This window comes from Nycticebus coucang, chromosome 9 (genome assembly GCF_027406575.1).
Source record: "Nycticebus coucang isolate mNycCou1 chromosome 9, mNycCou1.pri, whole genome shotgun sequence".
NCBI classification, from domain to species: Eukaryota; Metazoa; Chordata; class Mammalia; order Primates; family Lorisidae; genus Nycticebus; species Nycticebus coucang.
The window spans coordinates 75,158,451-75,175,011 of NC_069788.1; the positions used below are offsets into that span (position 1 = coordinate 75,158,451).

The 16,561-nt window shown below is 36.6% G+C and overlaps 1 pseudogene; it reads right to left on the reverse strand.

Moving 5' to 3' along the window:
- Positions 1–295: 295 nt before the first annotated feature.
- On the reverse strand, positions 296–4,053 carry LOC128594746 (nascent polypeptide-associated complex subunit alpha-like; annotated as a pseudogene).
- Positions 4,054–16,561: the final 12,508 nt, after the last annotated feature.

Genomic DNA, 16,561 nt, shown 5'->3' on the forward strand with positions numbered 1-16,561 from the left:
GTTCTGAGATTTTGTTGTGAGAAATTTTTGATTGCTAATTTAATCTCTTTGCTAATTATGGGCTTATTCAGATTTTCTACTTCTTCTTGAGTCAGTTTTAGAAGTTTTTATCTTTCTTGGAATTTTGCCTTTTCCTCATTTCCTTCGTGCTGCTATTATCCTACAATTACTTTCTTTAATCCAACAAGAAGCTATAACTTTATTAGTGATAGAAACAGTACAAATTTGAAATCAAGCTGAAGTTACTTATTTGAAGCATCAAAAAAAGAAAAAAAAAGTCCTCATTTTTTGATGGTTACATTGTTAGTTCCATAATGGGATTTCCAATATCATTACTGTTGTTCTTCAGGGCTCATGCTATCTTTACTCTCAATACATTTGCTTTTGACACAACCAATTCTATGTCCTTAACTCCCACACCTGTTTCATTAACCCCCTCCTCCTCATTCTCCTCATGTACAATTGGATTCTCCCTGTCTTCTTGAATGTTTGAGACAGCTTCACCTTGAACCTTTCTCAGCACCTGCTTTCTGTGCCTGCTGAGAAAATCCTCAATCTTGGCTTTAAAAACTATGTAGGTATCCAAAGCTGGGCTATTATAGACATCTTGTTTGGGGATGACAAAGAAGATATCCTTAGATTTCCGAATAGTAAGTCTAGTAACCCCTGTAACGTTTCTAAGACCCAGTTTGGCCATAACCTTTTGTGCCTTCTTTTCACTCTTATCCTGTTTTACTTTACTGATTAGTTCTTCATCAATTTCAGCTGCTGCTGCCAGCTGCACTTGTTATGTGATTGCCTGTGTAAGATCTTGTTCCTCCATCTCTGATACTAATCATTGCTGTCAGATTCTGTTCCAGACCCTGTGTCAGCTTGAGGATGGGGCATCTCCTGCTGTGTAGCAGGGACAGTTTCTGCATAGGCATTTTGTGCAGGGAATGTGGAACCAAGATTACAATTACTTCTTTGCACCTTACATGCCCATCACCACAAATTTATAATTACTGCATTATGCAATTGTCTTTTAAATAATATGGATTACAAACAATAATATATTTAAACTGTCTTATGTTTACCTATGTAGTTACTTTTACCAGTGTTTTTTTTATCTCCTTATGTAGATTAAAGTCTATTTTATTTCAGGACAAATTTTTTATTGAGCAGATCAGCTTGTGATGAAGTCACTCAGCTTTTGTTTATCTTGTGATGTCTTAATTTCTCCTTAAATACAATTTTTCTGGATATAGAATTCTTAGACAGTCTTTTTTCTTTCTTCAGCACTTTGAATATGTCACCCCACTTATTTCTGTTCTCCATGGTTTCTAATAAGAAATCAAAATGTTACTCTCATAAAGGATGACTTAAATATGATTAATCATGTCTCTCTTGCTGTTTACAAGATCTTTTCCTTGAGTTTATCTTTCAGAAATTTTGTTATTATGTGACCATGTGTGGCTCTCTTTGTGTTTATCTTACTTTGTGTATATTGACCTTTTCAGATGTGTACTAATGCTTTCCATCAGATTTGGAAAGTTTTCACCCATTAGTTCTTTAATATGTTTTCTGACTTTTTCTGTCCTTGTTCTCTTGAGCATATTGAGCATATGTTGGTGTGCTTGATAGTGTGTCATAGGAACCCGAGGCTCTGTTCACTTTCTTTATTTATTTTTTCTTTTTATTACTCAGAGTAGATGATCTCAATTGACTTATTTTTGAGTTCTATGGCCTTTCTTCTGCCTGCTCAAATCTGCTGTTGAGCCCCTCTAGGGAATTTTTTATTTCAGCTATTGAACTTTTAAACTTCAGCATTTTTTGTATTTCTTTTTAATGTTCATATCTATGTATTTTCTCTATTTCATGAGGTATTATTCTCATACATTTCTTTAGTTCTTTAGACATTGTTTTCTTTAGCTCTTTGAACATATTTAAAATAGTTGATTTAAAGTCTTTGTTTAGTAAGTCCAACATCTGTGCTCCCTTAAAGATGGTTTCTATGACCTATTATTTCTTTCTATGTATAAACCATACTTCTTTTTGGGGAATATCTTATAATTCTTTTTTGAAATATGGACATATTATAATAAATAATATAATGCAGTAACTCTGGAAATCAGATTCCCCTCCTTCTCCAGCATTTGATGTTGCTTTTTTTTTTTTTTTTTTTGGTGGTGGTGTAATTATTGTTGCTTTTTGTTTGTTTTGTAAATCCTCTGAACAAATTCTGTAAATCCTGTATTCTTTATAATGTGTGGCCACTAAAGTGTCTGTCTGGTTAGCTTAGTGGTAACCAGCTAGATCTTTAGCTAAAGATTTTCTGAAATGCTTGAAACCAGTAAGTCTCTCGTGTTTGCTGAGAGCCTCAATGCTCATTCAGGCAATTTAAAGTTCTGCATTAGTCTTCACTTCATGCTTTGTAAAGCCCCAAGATCAATCAGAGATGATAGATTAGGGCTTTCTCATGTTTTTTCCAAACATGTTAACAACCCTGAGTATGAGCAAAGCCCTCCTTCTAGATTCTTAGTAATTTATTTGAGATTTTAAAAGCCTCCATCAACAATTTATTGCCTAGCTTTTCAAGTCTCTCTTTCTTTTTCAATGTCTCAGGTAACTGCAATGCTAATTAATTGTTACTATTTGTTTTTTCCAACAAATGGCCCTGGGGTAAAGATTATTTCTCAGTATAGACAAATAAAATACAAGTGAAATCTTCCAGGAAACCACCAGACAAGTCCAATAATGATAATTTTTCTGGAATGTGGTTTTGAAGGAGCTCCAGCCCTTCCAGAGACTGCCAGGCTGATAGATCTCATTGTGATTATGGACTCTTGGTTTTCAAGGGTACCATAGAGCTTAGGAGGGGGGGTGGCAAGAAGACATTTTATAAGACCAGAAAGCTCACTTTTCTTATCAAGCTTTAGCTGTTTTTCTTGCATAAATGCTCCCAAATTGTTTCAAGCCTTTGGTTGATTTCCAGAGCTTTGAAAAAGTTGATCTTGACATGTTTTGCCAATGTTCTTATGGTTTTTATGAAGAAGAGGATTTTGGAGATTTTTATTCTTCTATTCCCTTTTATATCACTTCTGTTGACTTTTAAACTGTGTTTTACAAATATTTTCATAGAGGTTACTTTAGTGGTTACAATATGCAATCTAAATTATTACTATTCTGCTTCAGATTAATGTTGACTTAATTACAGGAAAATATAACAACTTTGCTTAAATATAAATCCATTACCTTTCTTCCTTTTTTTTGTATACTTTTATTATCACATAAACGCAGAGAATGACTACAGGTACACCTTAAAAACTATGGGGGTCAGAGGTGCTGGTTGGGAGCTACCTGAAATGTGATAAAAAAAAAAAAAAAGAAAGAAAGAAAGAACTCACTCCTACTTCATACACAAAAGCAATTTCAGGTAGATTGAGGTCTACCTGAAATGTGATAAATAAAACAACGTAGATTTTGGAAATGTGATAAATACAACATATGGATTTGGTTGAAAATCCATATAACTAATAAAAAAAAAAGAAAGAAAATCCATATAACTTTTGACTCTTCCCAAAGTTAACTAGTAATAGCAACTATTGATGGGAACTCTTACTGACAATCTAAACAGTCAATTGCCAGGTATTTTGTATGATATATGTATTATTACATACTGTATTTTTCACAATAAAAACGGCTGGAGAAAAGAAACTTATTAAGAAAATAAGGAGGAGAAAATATACTTTTTACTTATTAATTGGAAATGGTCCATTATAGAGGCCTTCATCCTTTTCTTCATGCTGAATAGTCTGAGGAGGGGCGGGGGTAGAAGAGGGGTTGGTCTTGTGTCTCAGTACTGGCGGGGAGGGGGGGCAGATATTTATATCTGTATAGCATCTGTTCATTGATGGCTGTTTTAAACCCATCAATAGTTGGCAGCAAACTGTTGCTACTGTTGTTCATTATCTGATAAAACTACTTGGCTGACCAAGTCAGCAGGGTTTTGGAGCTGCTCCTAGCAATAAGTCTGCAGACCCTTACTTGTTCTTTTTCTAAAGTTCCTGCCATTTTTCATGACTGAATAACTCTATTTGTTGTTTGCCTTTGGTAAATTTGCAGGGCCATAAAATTATTGTTTTTAATAATTTTGTTCAATTTTATACTTGTTTTCTGGGGAGAGAATTTGCTGACGTCATTATTCTGTGATAGCCAGAAATATTTCCTCCCCATAGGATATATTACTTCCATGTTTATTAGATAATGCAAGATTGTTTTTCAAAGTACTTTTATCAATTTATCTTCTTACAACCATGTTTGAGACCTCCCATTGTTTGAAATTCTTGCCAACTTGATTTTATCAGGTTTTAGAAAGTTCTTTATCAGTTCTTAGTGGCTCAGTTTCTGTTCACTTAATATTTTTAGATGAACGGATTTAAATTTAATAAAGTCAAATGAATATCTTTTGCTTCACACTTACTGATTTCTAATCCAAGGTCATGAAGATATTCTCTTATATTATCTTCCAAAATCTATATGTTGTATTTATCACATTTCCAAAATCTACATTGTTTTATTTGTCACATTTCAGGTAGATCTCAATCTACCTGAAATTGATTTTGTGTATGAAGTAGGAGTGAGTTTTTTTCTTTTTCTATGTGGAGATCTAGTAAACTTAGATTCATTTATTGAAAAGATTATCTTTTCCCTGTTTACTCTTGTTTTTAAGACTTACTTCTGCAAATTTGTCAATAACTATAAAAGTTGATTTTCTTGGTATTATTCATGTTTGAAAGTATAGCTGGATTTTTCAATCTATCTTCTCTCATAATCAATTGAAGAATATTTTTATTAATTTTAATTTCAAAATTTTCTTTCACTTTAAGCAACAGATATGCAGATAGTTACAGAATTTTTTTAAAATTTCCTATTACTTGTCAGTTAATTTTAATAAAGCTGAACAGCCTGCAAGAGACATAATTTAGGCAACTACCAAATTATACTACTGATATAATACTTTATTTTCTCCATATATTCTTAATTTTTAGAACAATTCATAATTTAAAGAGAAGAATCAATTTTAATTTTAAAGATATTAATCAAATTTTCTAAAATATGTTATGTATTAACTAAAATTTTTACTCAGCAAACCCCAAAACTTCACAATTTGACTTTTTGTCTTGTTTTAAAATTTTAAATACTGATCAAAATTTCAAATAATCTCATAGGATGAGAACTTAAATAATTTAAGTTCTATTTCTTTGTCTTCTCACTGTATTATCATTGTTTATTTTGAATCTCTGTTTAAACAGGAATATGTAGTAGGGTAGGATATACAAATAGTCATTTTGAATGGTTCCAAAGTTACTTTTGAAACAACTCTATTAGTGAGAGTTATTTTGAAATCAATTTCCATGTAGTATCCAGTATTTCTTTTTTATCCTTTAAATTTAAAAAATTAAGGTATGCTGTACAGATAGTAAAACTTACTGTTTCGTAGGATAGGCCTGTGAGTTTTGACAAATGTGTTCTGTTTTATAACTACCACCACAATCGAGACATAGAACAATCCTATCAATCTCCCTGTCCTGCTCATCAATAATGCTTTCCTCTCATCTCTGCTCTGGCAATTGTGGATTTGTTTTCTGTCTCTATAGTGTTACCTTTTCCAGAATGTCATAAAAATGGGATCATGGAACATATAGCCTTTTGAGTCCAGCTTCTTTAACTTACAGTGCATTTGAGATTGATCTATGCTTTTGCATATGTCAGTAATTCATTCCTATACATTGCTGAGTAATATTTCACCAAGGGCCTGTATGTACCCCATTTTGTTTATCTACACCCCAGTTGAGAGACAATTTAGATTGTTTCCAGGTTTTGGCAATTATGAACAAAAGCCACTAAAAACTTTCATGTGCAGGTTTTTGTGTGGCTGTAAGTTTTTCATTTCACTTGGGCAGTTGTATACAATGTCACATTTCTGCGTGGTGCCTGTGGCTCAGAGGAATAGGGCGCTGGCCCCATATACCAGAGGTGGTGGGTTCAAACCCAACCCCGACCCAAAAAAAAAGTGTATACAATGTCATATTTCTTCCTAAATACTTGATACCTTTTGATAAAATAAATGGTATCTTCAATTTTATTTTTCATGTTCAAACTATTAATATTTATTATCAGGATAGTGAACTACAATGGAATTTTGTGTATAGACAATTTATCCAGAAAACTTGCTAAATTTGTTATACTCATGTGTTGCCTAATGATGGGGATCTATTCTGAGAAATGCATTTTAGGTGATTTCATCACTGTATAACTATCACGGAGTTTATTACACTGATCTGGATGACATAGCCTACAACACACCTACGCTACATGGTATGGCCTATTGCTCCTAGGCTACAAACCTGTACAACAGGTTACTATACTGAGCACTGCATGAATACTGTAGGCAATTAGAACACAGTAGTATTTGCATATCTATACATACCTAAACATAGAAAAGGTAAAGAAAAAATAGGGTATTATAATCTTATCACACTCCTGTGGTAAATGTGGTCCATCCTTCACTAAAACATGTGATGCATGATTATATTTAATTCTAATAATGTAACAAGGATTCCTTGGGGTGCTAATGGCAGTGAAGACAGACAACTGGAGGTGTCGCATGAGCATCCAGCCTGCTCCCCAGTCACCCAGGATGCCCGTGTACATGCGTGGAGACTGACAGCTAGAAGCCAGTGTTGTTCAGGGATGAGGCTGAAAGATGACAAGATAGGTAGAAGCTTTGACAAAACTGCAAGTAATAAATGCCTGAGAACAACTGTGACCATGGAGGATGACACTGACCCTGCCCTACTTGGGTGTAGGAGAGGGAGCAGCCTCCCGCAGAGTAGTTGAGAACTGTCAGGAGGTTTGGGAAACATTCAAGAACGCAACTCATTTTGTGAGTTTGATTTTTCTGAAGTTGTACAGATGCCTATAATTGCATAGCTAATCATGTTTCCCTCTAGGTGTGGGGATGCCAGACCGCTCCCAGCTAACGCTGGGGCCCACCTCTGTGAAGTGCCTAGACCTTCACGAATTTTCTATACTCATTTTACCCCTGGCTTTCTCTTTTGTGCCATTATTTTCCATTTGCTTCAAAACCATTATTTGTTTTCAAAATTTATTTATCTGGGATTATATGTGTCTTCCTAAGCTGCCTGAAATTTGTGTTTTGGTACAGGGTGGATTATGAATAAATTTATACAAAAGAATTCTTTACATTGCAAAATAATTCATTATAACCTTCTTCTCAATGGTTTCCCCAGTGTATTTAAGAAATTATTCTGTTTTATATACCACTTTCCCAAAACACACTTATTATCTGAGAGAAACGTATTTTGATTTGATCGTATTTTTCTTAAGAGAACATTTTAAAGCAAGGAAAAAGAAATAAAATTTTATGTAACCTCCTCATGTTAAATGAATACTCTAATGTTCTTTGCACAGAACAACTTGCTTCCCTCTCATGTCTAGCCAGGAAGCCAGTGAGTTTTATGTTTATTATGTTGAGATGGATAAAGAAAAACTGTACAAGCTGACCTCACACAACTGAGATAGCATTTTTAGCAACTGGTTTAGCAGAGTTGCATGTAGAGCTGTCTGACAGATGATAGAAAAATTTGGTAGATTTGGGGAGTTTGTTTTTGGATCTTGACTGAGGTTTGGGTGAAGATTCAATGCCTGATGTTGCGTGTATTAACTGCTGATTAACTGCTCAAAGGAAACATGAGGATTTCCTCTGGTGGTTAAGAGCCTGGGCTCTGGACTTGGTAGTTACTTAATCTTTGAAACTTCTGTTTTATCATTAGTGAAATGGGGAAGGCAATAGCATCTATTTCATAAAGAAATAAGATAATGCATCTAAAGCAGTAAGCACTGTGCCTGGCACGTGTTGTAAACTATGTGGAGATGTTGATTTGAAAAAATAAATAAATTATAGGCTTTCCCTTTGACCTTGTTCACTATGGGGTGTTATTCTAATTGTTGCAATGGATTTATATGCATCTCTCTCAGTTATGCCCATGATGCCAAGTAGAGTACACTCTTCCACTGGCTAATTTTGTTGTCTAGATGTATATCTTTTTTTTTTTTGTAGAGACAGAGTCTCACTGTACCGCCCTCGGGTAGAGTGCCGTGGCGTCACACGGCTCACAGCAACCTCTAACTCTTGGGCTTACACGATTCTCTTGCCTCAGCCTCCCGAGCAGCTGGGACTACAGGCGCCCGCTACAACGCCCGGCTATTTTTTTTTTTTTGTTGTTGTTGCAGTTTGGCCGAGGCTGGGTTTGAACGCGCCACCCTCGGCATATGGGGCCGGCGCCCTACTCACTGAGCCACAGGTGCCGCCCTAGATGTATATCTTAACAAATGTCACTGGCATGTTTGAGTGAACATGCTTACAGAAATTCACCAGGAAACTTCCTATAATGTGAAATTTACCGTCTGAGATCATAGATCCATCTGCCATCAAATGTTTGTCAGCTGCTTTTTCAGGTTCTTGGTTGCCTTTTTAGTTCACAAATTTATTTACTACTTTTGTGATGCATGGAGGATATGGATATTTTAGATGTTAATAGTGTCTTTTCAAAGCCAGCTTTTTTTTCCAGTTTAATTTAAGTTGTGTAGTATTTGGTGAAGCAGAGCATTTCTACATAATTTCTCTAGGAGTAGTTTTTCTTGCTGTTCTCAACACCTTTGGGAATTGATGGTGGTGTCTGGTTGGTGGGGATGTGAAATCTTACGGGTTTTTTCCCTTCCTCTTCTCCTTAATAGAATGTTCCACTGGGAATTTTTCTAATTTTCAGGAGTTGTGGGGCTTTTGTTTTGTTTTTCTTCATCAACAAATGTAATCACCAAATCCCAAAAGCAGAAACAGGAGGAACTGAGTGGAAATTCTCAGAGTGGTCTCTAAAGTCATGAGTATGATAAACAGGTCTATGAATATGCAGCATTCACACTTACACAACAGGCAGCTTTGGATTTTGACCCACCTTAAAACTCATTGCTCCAAATTCCCTGGGAAACCCCTGTTTCTATGGAGCAAGGTGGCCATTGCCTGCAGAACTCATTTGCAGGCTCAGAAGGGAGGGCAGGCATGAGGGGAAGGGGGCAGGGGACAATTTGTCTAATGAAGAACACAACTTCCTGAAACCCTGTCTTGTTCAAGAATAGGTACGGAAATGTAGTGGTTGTTCTTTTTAAGATAAAAGCCTACATCATTTAGAAAGCCAGATCAAGCATTGGGATCTTTCTTCTCAGTTTTCCTGGTTCTTTAGTCACCTTTAATAACAGTTTACATCACAGAATTTAACCAGAATCCTGAAACCCAGCAAAATGTTTTGGGTGTTGGTTTGAATTCAAGGCATTCTAACTGAATTTGTTGCTAACTGTGCTTTCTCCTCAGTCTTTTAAGAATAATATCTCATGCTGTTGTTTTTATCAAATGACTTCATAGCTCCCTGAATTTTCTCATCCTGTCTTTTCTAACCTATTTTTTCAATTGAAAAAGTGATACGTATGTATAATTTTAAAAATCAACAGAATGTAAGAATACAAGTAAGAAAACAGAAATAAGGCTTTCTCTTCCACTTCAGATGCCTACTCCTCCGAGCCCCTTCCTCAGACATGGCCATTTGTTTTCATTTCTTTTATTTTTTATTATTAAATCATAGCTGTGTACATTAATGGGATCATGGGACACCATACACTGGTTTTATAGACCGTTTGACACATTTTCATCACACTGATTAACATAGCCTTCCTGGCATTTTCTTAGTTATTGTGTTAAGACATTTATATTCTACATTTACTAAGTTTCACATGTACCCTTGTAAGATGCACCGCAGGTGTAATCCCACCAATCACCCTCCCTCTGCCCAACCGCCCCTCTCCCTCACCTCCCTCTCTCCCTTCCCCATATTCTTAGGTTATAACTGGGTTATAGCTTTCATATGAAAGCCATAAATTAGTTTCATAGTAGGGCTGAGTACATTGGATACTTTTTCTTCCATTCTTGAGATACTTTACTAAGAAGAATACGTTCCAGCTCCATGTTCCACACATGGCCATTGCTACCAGTTTGCTCTGTGTTCTTCTGTAAGTTTGCATGAATATGGGCACATTTGTATATGGCTATTCCTTGTATATATATTGATCTGTATCTTGCCTTATCCACTTTTGTCTCTTTCTATATCAGCTCATATATCTCTACCTCATTCTTTTTCAAGGCTGTTAGGCTTTTTTTTTTTTATCCTAATTTAATTTTAAGAACAATGAGAAATGCATTTTTCATTTTTGCTTCCTACCAGCCCCAGACTGCCACACCTGGGACAGGCCTTGTGTGGTCTAATTACAGTGGCTCTGGGAACTTCTCCCAGTTACACAGTATTTTTTCCTTCCTGGCATTCCTGGGCCTGCAATTCCCTAATTAGAGCTGTATCCCTTTAATTTTAGCTTTACTCATCTGCTCAAATGCAAATATTCCTGGGAATCTTCTGTTTTTTTTTTTTTTTTTTTTTCATCCAGTGTTCCTACCAGTCTTCCCCAGCTCCTTTCTGGGGACTATGTTCAGCAAGGACAAAAAGAAGAACAAACTGGGGGCACAGAAAGTAAGAAAGGAAGGGCTCTGGCCCTTCTTCAGCCTGCTCATCATTTTTTTTCTGTGTTCACATCCCTCTTTCCTAAGTTCCCTCATGGTGGGTGATGCCATACAAGGAAGGCAGCATCTACAATGACATTCTGTTCTGTTTTTTATTCATTGTGAAGAGTTTGTCCATTTAGGGGAGTCCTAGAAGAGGGGTATAGGATGTACCTTCCAGTCTGAGCAAGAGTTCCTTTCTATCTGAGAAAATACCAAAGCAGGAATAAAGGTCTCCTTCATAATATGATCAAGGCTATGACTCTCTGGTCAGAAAAGTGAACCAATACATAACAATTTGTATGCCACTGTGAGGTTTTTGTGGGGTATGTTTATGCTACTATTTATTGAGCACTTACTGTGTGTCAGGCATTGGGTGTAATGGCTCTGCACACTTGTTTATTTCTTCCTACTTATACCTCATAAGAGCCCTGAGAGGTAGTGCTCTTGCCTTCATTTTACCAATAGAGAAACTAAAGCTCAGAATGTTTAACATGTGTGAGGTAGTAAAGGACAGAGCTGGGATGCGAATCTGTCTCCAGATCAAGTGCTCCTGTCCTAAGGTCCTTCTGGGACTCACTGAGGTTGATGGAGGGCCTGGCTTGGGAATCATCTCATAGGGGGAAGGTACTGCTAGCAGACAGAAGAACACACCTGTGAGGAGACTGCGTTGCTGAGCAAGGAAGCAGCCTGAATGTGCCAAGCCAAAATACACATGCAGGGCAGAACACAAGGACTGAGGTGTCCCCAGAATTACCAGAAGCAAAAGGAATAAAGGAGAGTTGGGGGTGGCTATATTAACATGTGTGAAAATGGCGATCATGGTCACCAACGTTATTGGGTTTAATCATGGGTGAAGCACAGGCCTAAGAATATTACATGCTTTAATTCACTTAAGCCTTGTAATGATCTTATGAGCAGGTGCTAGTATTGTCCCCATTTTACAGATGGAAAATAAGCGATGGGTTAGGATTTGAAAGTTGGCATGGGTCTGTCCTCCTACCCACCCTCCCCTGACACTCCAGGTTCTGCTGCCCTGGGACCATTTGTTTCTCCCCCTCACACCTCTCCTTTTTTGCAGCCTGGGAAAGTCCCCTTAAGGTTATTTTCAAGGCCAACCCAAATGACTCATTCTCTGTGGCATCTTTCCTGATTGTCATTTTTTCTATCTCTGGCCCCTAAGCTTTTAATCATTCCCTTCCAGGTGCCCCCATTGCACTCAGCTCATATATACTATTGATGCATTTAGGATGTTGTATTTTAATTGCTAGATTACAAGTATCTTGTGAAGATGACCCTCACTGTCTAGAATAGCACTGATGGTGATGGCAAGTGCTCCCTGTGTCTTTCCTGCAAGGCTTATAGGCTAGATGCCATTTTGCCCTGACTATCTTTGGTCCTTTCTTAGCACTACAGGCTCTGGAGAAAAATGGAATGTCCAGAAATGCACTGCAATAGTCTTATAGAGCACCAGATCATTGCTCATTCATGTTTGGACCCAGGGGCATCTCTGGGGAAACAGTACATACAAGGTCTGACTCTCGTAAGTTTGCAAGCTTATCCTAGAAAAAGTGCTACCTATCATTCCTGAATATCACTATGGTGTCCTTCACAGTATTCCACTAGGTACTTCTCCTTCAAATACTCCATGAAGCTATGCACTAATGCCAGTGCCTAACCTACCTTTCAAAGCAATTTTGGAACTCTTTACCTGGAATTGCCATCAAAGCTGTCATTGTATTACCCTTGATGTCCTAAATGTCATCAAAATGTCTTCCTGTCAATATTTCCTTTATCTCATGTAAAGAAAAATGTCAGTGGGGTCCAGATCAAGTGAGTAGGTAGAAAGTTATTTGTTTACTGGCTAAAAAAAATCCCTCACAGACAGTGCTGTGTGAGCTGGTGCATTGTTGTAATGCAAGAGCCATGAGTCATTGGCCAAGATTTTCAGTTAAGATTTTCCTATTTCTCTATTAATGTTTACTTGATATTTTATATTTTTCATAGTCAGCTGGGGATTTTGATGCACAAGTCAACAAATTTTTGTAGTGTTTTTCTCAGTTCTGCTTGTTACTGGCTTCCCTGACCTCTCTTCATCAGTGACATGTTCCCTCCCCTCAGAAAAACATTTAATCCATTTACACTGCCATTTTCTTCATGGCATTATCCACATAAATTTGGACTAACATGTCCTTGATTTGAGTTCCACTCTCACAAAGTTTAAGAAATTTATGAATGTAAATTAGAGCTCATTGCTCTAATTCAAGCTCTGACAGTCTGGTGATGGCAGACAAAAGCATATGACAACAATAAACACCACTCAGCAAGATAGCACCATGTATTGACACAAACACTGCTGTGAGACGTTGATGTATACCAAGGTTATGAACCTTTACCGAGCTTTTTGTACAGGGCTCCCAAAGTAAGCACACGGTAGCAAGTTCATGAACTTAATTGTCAGACCTTTTATGGTGACCAGGGCCCTTGCTGCTGCATGGAGCAGGTGCTGTGTTTACTGCAGTGACTTCACTGTTCTTGCAAACAGAGTGTCTCTGCTCTTCTATTTCTGTCTGTTTTCATGCCATGGACAGTTGACTCTGCTCATCCTCTATACAGACTCCAGGAGGGAGGATCTGACTGCTATGGCTATTCCCTATCCAATGTTAAGTGTCCTCCTGGGCAAAGGTCTCACTCCAACCCTCTTCTTAGACCACTAGCTGTTACATATGGCCCAGGAGCTAGTTCCTGGATGTAGTAAGATTGATCTTGGCAGAATATGAAATTTTCCATGGATTTTTGTGCTGGGAGAGAAAAACTCAATGCAATTTCTACTTTGTTGAATGTATAGTTTATTAATCTTCAAACAGTCAACATTCATCTAAATATTCAAATATTAGGTAAGCAAATATTAAATAAAAACAAACTTAGGAATTTCATAAATTAGGTTTCTCCCCTATTTAAGTATTGATTACAAATTTCATTTAGATATACACAAATCTAATTCTATCAGATACTCTTGGTTGTTTTAAACTACTTAATAATGAGTCAAAATATGAAACTATGAAAAATGAGTCAAAATATTTGAAAGATTACAAAGCTAATTGGTACTTGATTTAAAAATGGCCACTGATGTGCTAACATAGATGTATATTTGTTACTCTATTGTCCCTTTCTTTTATTCTTATTATTACCCTTACTATTTGTTTCCATTTTTATCCCTTTCTTTTATTCTTATTACCCTTACTATTATTATTTCTTTAATCATTTAACCTGACCAAGGCTCACATAGTGAGTGCTATAGTATGAATGGGAAACAGTGGTCCTTCCTTGAACTAAAGAAAAAATATATATGTATTATTTATTCTTCATTAATAATAATTACAAGAAAGTTATTCTAAACGAAAAATACAAATCAAATTGTGGAGCACAAAATGATAATTTAAGTTTTAAATTATATTAATTAGAAACTTTTAAATTAAATACTTTGTTACAAAATATTATAGTTACACATCTTGCTGTCTTTGGAATTGCGTTTTGACATTTTCACTGTTTACTAGTTTCAATATTTTGCTTTCTGCAAAAATGGTTGCCATGTTTTTCACAGTCTTTCTTTGGGCACTGTAGGCCTTAAATAGTTTAAAAATAAATTTTATTGTTGAGCAGTTTTATTATCAAAATTAAATATGCCCTAATAGCTACAATGTTTTGCAAAAGCACTTCAATGGGAGTAATACTAAGAGATTTTAGTTCTGACATTGTATGTTGAGGTTTCATCAGTACCTTATTCCTCTTTATATTTAACAGTCAATTTCATTGGTAAAATTTTGTATATTTGTTGCATTCACTTTCACTATTCTTCAAATTATGTAAGTTATTTAAAATGATAAAAAGCCATTATCTTCTTTTGGTTTTATAAACTGTCTTTGATGATATGCTACTTGTTTCTAATATAGAAAGAGACTGATTTTAACTATTTATTTTGAAATTTCAAGCACTCTTTCAAACAGAGCAGCTGAAAGAGTAATACAATGAACATACAAATACTGGTGGAGCTCAGTGGCTCACACCTGCAATCCCAGCAATTTGAGAGACTGGGGTGGGATGATCACTTGAGCCCAGACGTTTGAGACAAGCCTGGTCTCTACGAAAAATAAAAAAAAATTAGCTGGGGTTGGTGGGGTGTGCCTGTAGTTCCTGCTACGTGGGAGGCTGAGGCAGAAGGATCATTTGAGCTCAGGAGTTCAAGCCTGCCATTAGCATGCTGATGTTACTACTTTGAGAACAGGTCTCAAAAACAGAAACAAACAAAACAACCAAACTTTTACCCATATGAACCTATTATTCACATTTTGCTGCATGTGCTCCCTGACAAATTTTTTTTTTGGTTGAAACATTCAAAATTTGCAGATGCTATGAAATTCCTTTTACATATTTCTGCCTGTCGTGCTAAGACCAGTCCTCAGTGCCAATTTCACACCTAAGAAACTCACTAATTCAATATGCATGTAATCTAACTTATAGTCCATATTTTAATTCCCTAGTTGTCTCTCCTTTGTAGATCTTGTACCCCCCATTTCAGTCACATTTCCTTCATTGTGGTTGGTTGTTATCTTTCTTCATGTTGGTTTGATCTAGAGCAGCCCACCTGCCTTTTACTGTTGTTATTGGTAACACCAATGTTTTTGACAATTTGTTTTGTAAAGTGCCTCACAGTCTGGATTTACCTATTCAGATAAAGCATTTTTTTTTTCAAACAAGAATATCTCTGAGGTGAAGCTGCACATTCCCTCTGTGTTACACCAGGAGGGTTATGATGTCAGCTTTTTCTCTTCTTGGTGATACTCAGTTTGATGGAGAAATCAGCTTTGAAAATCAGTTTGGATTGTAGATGGCCAGATTATGAAATTTTTCCATTGAAACGATTCTGCTTCCTCTTTCTAGACTATCCCACATTGGAGCAGTTGGCATCCATGTTTAGAGACTGTGAGTCTTTAAGTGTCATCATCAATGGAAGTAATGGAATAAGTAAGTCATGGGATATCTGGGGAAAAGGCATTCCAGGTGGGGCAGTGCACAGGTCCTGAGGTGGGACTGCAGTTTCATCCTTGGGAAGCAGTAGGAGATCAGAGCTGAAGATCCATCAAGAGGAGATGCAGTCAGGGGTAAGATCCAAGAGGAGGCAGGGAGCACATCCTCAAGTCCTTGGTATGGACCTTGATTCTGGGCTAAGTGTGATAGGAAGCCACTGGGAGGTTCTGAACAAGAAAGGAATACAATCTGGCTTACATTTCTAATTTCTTGTCACTTAGAATTTTTTTTTTTCACTTAGAATTTTTTTTTTTTTTTTTTTGGTTGGGGATTCATTGAGGGTACAATAAGCCAGGTTACACTGATTGCATTTGTTAGGTAAAGTCCCTCTTGCAATCATGTCTTGCCCCCAGAAGGTGTGGCACACACCAAGGCCCCGCCCCCTCCCTTCTTCCCTCCCTCTGCTTTTCCTTCCCCCCCATGATCTTAATTGTCATTAATTGTCCTCATATCAAAATTGAGTACATAGGATTCATGCTTCTCCATTCCACTTAGAATTTTTTATTCTTATTGAAAGTGATCTTTCAGACTAGCTGGAATAGACTTTTGTCATATATTCCTGCATACATAAAAAGGAAAACATAAGTGAAAGAAATTGTTTAAGGTATTTCTTTTTATTTTTCTTTTTTTTTTTAAGACAGAGTCTCACTTGTCACCCTCAGTAGAGTGCTATAGTGTCATAGCTCACAGCAACCTCAAACTCTTGGGCTCAAGTGATTCTTTCTTTTGTCTCAGCCTCCCAAGTAGCTGAGACTACATGTGCCTGCCACAAAGCCCGGCTATTTTTAAAGATGGGATTTCACTCCT